The sequence below is a fragment of the Pseudorasbora parva genome, chromosome 2 (genome assembly GCF_024679245.1).
Source record: "Pseudorasbora parva isolate DD20220531a chromosome 2, ASM2467924v1, whole genome shotgun sequence".
Lineage (NCBI taxonomy): Eukaryota > Metazoa > Chordata > Actinopteri > Cypriniformes > Gobionidae > Pseudorasbora > Pseudorasbora parva.
In genome coordinates, this window is record NC_090173.1 from 41,469,902 (window position 1) to 41,477,092 (window position 7,191).

General features: G+C 37.7%; 1 non-coding gene across 1 annotated transcript; it reads left to right on the forward strand.

Moving 5' to 3' along the window:
* Positions 1–6,929: 6,929 nt before the first annotated feature.
* trnat-cgu (transfer RNA threonine (anticodon CGU)) lies at positions 6,930–7,001 on the forward strand. The gene has a single exon. It is a non-coding gene; the product is annotated as a tRNA-Thr (tRNA).
* Positions 7,002–7,191: the final 190 nt, after the last annotated feature.

A 7,191-nucleotide genomic window follows, 5' to 3' on the forward strand; every position in this document is an offset into this window, starting at 1 on the left:
TGACCTTAAGCACACGGCTAAAATAACGAAGGAGTGGCTTCACAACAACTCTGTGACTGTTCTTGAATAGCCCAGCCAGAGCCCTGACTTAAACCCAATTGAGCATCTCTGAAAAGACCTGAAAATGGCTGTCCACCAACGTTTGTAACCTGACAGAACTAGAGAGGATCTGCAAGGAGGGATGGCAGAGTATCCCCAAATCCAGGTGTGAAAACTTGTGGGAAAAAAATACTCATGGCTGTATTAGATCAAAAGGGTGTTTCTATAAATACGGAGCAAAGGGTCTAAATACTTAGGACCATGTGATATTTGTTTTTGTTTTTTAATAATTTTGGAAAAATGTCAGCAATTCTGTGTTTTTCTGTCAATATGGGGTGCTGTGTGTACATTAATCAGAAACAAATGAACTTTTATCAATTTGTGATCAATGTGAGCTTTTATTAGAATCGATTTTAGCAAATGGCTGCAATATAGTAAGTGAAAAATGTAAGGGGGTCTGAATACTTTCTGTACCAACAGTATAGTGCTGGTCATACTTTTGCTATTTTAAAAAAAATATTTTTTAAAACAAGTCTCATGCTTATCAAGCCTGCATTTATATTATCAAAAATACAGGAAAAAAATAATATTGTGAATATTATTACATTAAAAATTTTTTTGTAACAATATACTGTTCAAAGGTTTGGGATGTGTTTGGCTGTATTAAATTGATAAAAATTGATATTAAAGATTTAAATAGTTTCTTAAGATTTCTATTTTTAAATAAATGCTGTTCTTTTAAACTCTTTATTCATCAATGAATAATGACAAAAGTCAAAGGTTATATATATATATATATATATATATATATATATATATATATATATATATATATATATATATATATACATATATATATATATATATATATATACATATATATATATATATATATACATATATATATATACATATATATATATATATATATATATATATATATATATATATATATATATATATATATATATATATATATATATATATATATATATATATATATATATATATATCCTTTCATTGAAGTAAAATAATTGAAAATTGAGGGTAAATCACATTATGAAATAAATGTTTTTTTCCTAAATATGTTAAAGCCCCACTTGGCTACTTTTCCTCTCGGGGTCCCCCTACAGTTTGGAAAAAATAATGTCCTCAACTACTGTCGTAAGCTCTGTCATCCTACAACAGGGGATGCCATCGCGCGTGCATTTGTTGACATGACAACCCTGATAGCCCTGAACTAGTCGTCTCATAACCCGCGGACCCCGTATGTCTATTTAATGGTCGCGGGTGCGCGGCGGGTTGTAAAAATATATACAGTGGTGCGGTGCGGGCCAAATAACTTCATAAAAGCGTCCCGCGGGTCGGTGCAGCACTAACAGTTCCCCTGAACACTGCAAGAGGATTTCGAGTTCTTGATAAAAGCGATAAAAGCGTCCCGCGGGTCGGTGCAGCACTAACAGTTCCCCTGAACACTGCAAGAGGATTTCGAGTTCTTCTGGCGTCGCGTGTGAAATGTCTTCATCCCAGGTAACGTTACAGTCAGTGGCATATTTTTCAGCATGTCATATGAATATAATTTCATGGGTTTTATTTTTTTCAAACGCCAAATAATCACGATGCTCACGTTTACAAGCCAGCGTCATTATAGTAGTCTATTGGTTACCGTTTTACAGAATCTATATGATACTTCAGTTCAATGTTTGAGTGGTAGCTCACCGTAACAAGCATGACAGCATCGGTCGGGCACGCCTCCTTCAGCTCACGCCGACGAGAAAACGCTGGTCACATTTTGATCCATTTTGACCCTTTTATTTAATACTTTTTGCAACCTCCTTCACCCAAGATAACAGCAGTGAGTCTTTTCCTATGCCTGATGAGTTTGGAGAACACCTGACAAGAGAGACTATTCCTCCATACTGAATCTCTTCAGATCCCCAGATCCACGATAAAAGCGTCCCGCGGGTCGGTGCAGCACTAACAGTTCCCCTGAACACTGCAAGAGGATTTCGAGTTCTTCTGGCGTCGCGTGTGAAATGTCTTCATCCCAGGAAACGTTACAGTCAGTGGCATATTTTTCAGCATGTCATATGAATATAATTTCATGGGTTTTATTTTTTTCAGACGCCAAATAATCACGATGCTCACGTTTACAAGCCAGCGTCATTATAGTAGTCTATTGGTTACCGTTTTACAGAATCTATTTGATACTTCAGTTCAATGTTTGAGTGGTAGCTCACCGTAACAAGCATGACAGCATCGGTCGGGCACGCCTCCTTCAGCTCACGCCGACGAGAAAACGCTGGTCACATTTTGATCCTCGTCCTGCCTTTAATCCCATCACTTTTTCGTTTCCTCTTATTGCTTTCCTCCAACAAAACCTTTTCTTTCTTATGTGTCTGTGCTGCTTCGGACATGACTATATTATCCGATGAACAAAGTTGGGCTCGCACGTCTGAATGTAAGGAAGTGTGGGTGTTGGTGGAAGTGACGTATATGCCGTAAAGCAGTCGAATTTTGTAGTTCTTTTTGTTCTCGGGTTACTACCCGAAACCCGAAGTTTAAAAGTACGATTAAAAACGATACAGACCCCATCAGGCTATGGCAGACGTGTCATTCAACCTATTGTAAGTCGATTTATCATCACAAGAGTCTTAAAAAATATATTATGAAGGTTGAAAAGTTACCTAGTGCTGCTTTAATGGCCACCATTTTTGCCACCCTTTTATTTAATACTTTTTGCAACCTCCTTCACCCAAGATAACAGCAGTGAGTCTTTTCCTATGCCTGATGAGTTTGGAGAACACCTGACAAGAGAGACTATTCCTCCATACTGAATCTCTTCAGATCCCCAGATCCATGTTTGTGCTGCTTCTCTTCAGTTCACCCCATTCATTTTCTATAGGGTTCAGGTGAGGAAACTGGGACGACCATGGCAGAAGCTTCATTTTGTGCTCAGTGACACATTTGTATGTTGACTTTGATGTTTGTTTTGGATTGTTGTCCAGATGAAAGATTCAACCACCGCCCATTATAAGATTTCTAGCAGAAGTCATCTGGTTGTGTTTTTTTATCTGCTGTTATTTGCCAGAATCCATTATACCATGTGTCTGAACAAGATGTCCAGGACCTCCAACAAAAAAATAGGCCCTCAACATTAAAGATCCAATGATATTTTAGCCATGGACATGGGGTACTTTATATCCCTGCCTGCAACAAACACATCTATTGGATTTGCTGCAAAAAGCTTTTTTTCTTGTTTCATCTGACCACAGAACCAGGTCCCTTTTGAATTTCCAGTCGTGTATGACAACTGAATATGCTGAAGTTTGTTTCTGGATGAGCGACGAGGATTTCTCTTGAATCCCCCCCAAACAACATGTGGTGATGTAGGGGTTGTTTGATTAGTTTTTTTTTTATTTAGGCTTTCTGACCCCAAGACTCAACTAATCTCCGCGATTCTCCATCTGTGATCCTTGGAGTCTTTGTGCACTCAAACATTCCTCCTTGCCGTGCATTAGGACGATATAGACACATGTCCTCTTTTATGCAGATTCGTAACATCTTTAGTTGAATGGAAATTCTTAATTATTGCCCTGATGGTGGAAATGGGGATTTAGGTGAACTGGCTTTTTAATTTTTTTATACTGTTGCCTAAGGTCAATTAATGTTGTTCTTGTGGTTTTTACATTAAAAAACATCATAAATAATAAGTAATAGGCTATTTTCTACACTGGTTTTGAGGCTCTCTCCAAAATGCTGGGTTTTGATGGGCATGCTGAAATGGAGACTTGGAAGTAAACTCCCAAGGCTAGGATTGGATAAGATTTGCATCTTTAATAAGCTTTTGCATCTTTAATAAGCTTAAGCTCCCCTGTTGATTCAGTGACATGACAGAGGAGAGAATGAGGGAGAATCAGCAACCAGAATGATTATCTCAGGGCTCGTAAACGTCTTTATCAAACAAACACAATGATTCATTTCTCATCGACCTGCGACTGATTGGACTATTCTTTTTATATTACACATAGCCCGCAAGATCGGACGATATAAGCGCAAACCGCCTGCACACACAAACACGTTTGGCGCGCGACCCTTCAGATGTCAACTTGTGAGAGACTGAGAGAGAATAGCAGAACAAGAACGGAATATAATGAGATCCATCGGCCTGCCATATGAGCACATAAGCAAAACGATTTATAACAATGCAGTACTGTTACATATAAAAACACGTTTTACTCACGTGTGTTGCACCATTCCTGTCAGATTCAAATCCGGCATCAACCGGAGATATGTTTACAAACGCAGTGAACTGAAGTGAATATGTGTTCCCCATGAGCTGGAACTTCATTAAAAATAAAGTTCAACCACACATTCCTAATATTAGGATCAGAAGGAAGCTTATGCAGTGACTGTGTTCTTCCACAACCAGGAATAGCGCAATATCTTAATCTTCAGAGCATATTTATTGTTGTTGACCAGTTTACACGAGCCCTACATGAGTCGGTGGGCGGGGCTACTACTATTGGATTAGAGCAGCCTTTCTCAAAGTGGGTGCCGCGGCACACTGGGGTGCCCCGTGACTGTGCCAGGGGTGCCGCCAAAAAATTACGTTGGCTAAAAATAAATAATAATAATAATAATCTGAAATTTCATATATAGAATATATTTGAATTTACATAAATACATTCTTCTTCTTTTTAACCCTTTCGTACGTATGATCACACATTCACGCATGTGATTAGAACGGTCAGTGCATCACGTTCATTCAAATGTGCTTTCGCGTTGGCTTGCACTGAGCCAGAGACAGGCGCGCTCAGAGCTGTCATATATCACAACTTTTCAGTGTTTTCAGCCACATAATGTTTATTTTAGGTTTCAAACATATACGTACTAAAAAAAAAACAATACATTTAGAGTTTGTAAAATACACAATGATGAAAAATGAAGAGGCAATAATAATCATTTCCATTATAATTAGTTTTATTCATATCAGATACACATTGTGTAAGTAACTTTAAAGTTTTCTCTATTCTTCTGCCAGTTCACCTGCCACTTACTTTTATGTATTTTGGGAGAAGTGGATGAATTCACGTTAAATCTAATAACAGATCCGATTTTCTGAACTGCGCCTGCGGCGGCGATGGCGGCGCCCATCGTGCATACAGCTCAACTAACGCGATCATTATAAAGTTGTTTAAACGACAAAACACTGCCACTTGTATATATTTGACAATCGGAATATCAGATATTTCAGGCCATTTCTAAACAATGTGTGAATATTTTGAATAAAAAAGGAAAAATGACATAAAAGCAGATCATCATTCATTCTCTGTTGTTGCTGCGGTGTGTGTCACGTGGCAAGCAATGACGCGTCACCATGGACCGTCAGCCAGAATGTTTTAAATTTACATGTGAAAGGGTTACACATATTAGCGGATTATACTCTGTTCATTACTGTCCTGTCTAAATAAACAGGACATTTGCATTTAAATTCGGGTTATGCAGTGTTTTTAAATTATATTTTAAACTGGGGTGCCTTGAAATTGTATGCACTTTTGAAAGGTGCCCTGACTGAAAAAAGTTTGAGAAAGGCTGGATTAGAGCATGTGCTGTAGATTCTGTATTACGTCCGTACAGACGTAAGTATGAAGCACAGGACAGTTTGCTGAGCCTGGTGTCTATAAAAGCTTTTCTTTGACTTACAAGAAAGTTTTCAGCTCTGAAACTGAGAGGATTTTCTGTTTACATATAATTTACATAATTTGTAAAAAAAAAAAAATGTTTTCAACACCTTGTTGAATCAATGCCACATAGAATGAAGGCATTCAGGCAGTTCTGAAGGCGAAAGATACATAAGACAGGACAATGACTATGTATATATAGCACAAGTGTTTCCAACATTGGTAATTGATAATAACTATCAAATCACAAATAATCATATTGGAATGGTTTTTGAAGGATCATGTGAAACTGAACACTGGAGTAGGCCTGATGAAAATTCAGCTTTGCATCACAGAAATACATATATTATATAGGCTATATTTTAAAGTATATTAAAATAGAACATTTTAATGATATTTCACAATATTACTGTTTATTTTCCTTTCTGTGATTTTGATCAAATAAATGCAGGCTTAATGAGGACTTCTTTCTAAAACAATAAAACTAGTAATGTTTCCAAACATTTTACACATTTTACATCATACCATTACTTTTCAGGATCAGGTCTAGACAGAAAATACAAGGTATCAGTTTTATAGGCTATCATGGGCATGCATGATGGCCGTCACTAAAGTGCACCTACATACTCTCCACTTTAGCCTATATCAAAGTAAAGACACGATTCAACAGCCTCCCCTGGTGGATGCAACGAATTAGATGTAACGAGGATGATCTGGGCTGGGCCGAGCTTAGTCTTTAGAGGTCCGAATCATATGAGCAATTCGTTGGTTTCACGCGGTTCTAACTATACATTCTACTGATATACTGTGTTCCCAAAAGTCTGTAATTTTTATCAAGTGTCAAAAGTGTGTTGTATATAATGTTAATGTCACTTAGCAGTTTTGGTGCACTCCCAAATAGTCCTGACTTTGACAATAAGATGAAGCGCTTTGCGAATATGTTCAAACCATTTGATACGGACACATTTAATACGATAAGTATACACTGACAGCGTTTTAAATAGGCTAAATCATACAATTTAAATACATCTTCCATCTTGATGATATTCCAAAGTCCAAATGAGGAAAGCAGATAACGTTATTTGTATCCCACTTAAATTAAAGACCTTATTGTCAGACGCTTTATGGGTATGAAACAACAGTGGTAATGTCGACTGGAAAATCGGGTAAGATTGGAAATACACGAAAAAACGACATCAGAGCGCAGGCGCGGTGGCCAAGTGGTAAGGCGTCGGTCTCGTAAACCGAAGATCGCGGGTTCGAACCCCGTCCGTGCCTTTTAAGTCCATTACAGAGTCCAACATTCACTATATACTGGCATAAGGAACAAAACATCTCAAAATGTAGTAAATTCCTGTTGGTTTGCTTCAAGATCTTGAGAACGAAACACACTCAAGGAGCTTAATAAGCAAGCGGATCCTTCAACTCGGCTCATTTCCTGTAGACCTACATACCGGCAGAGTTCAGC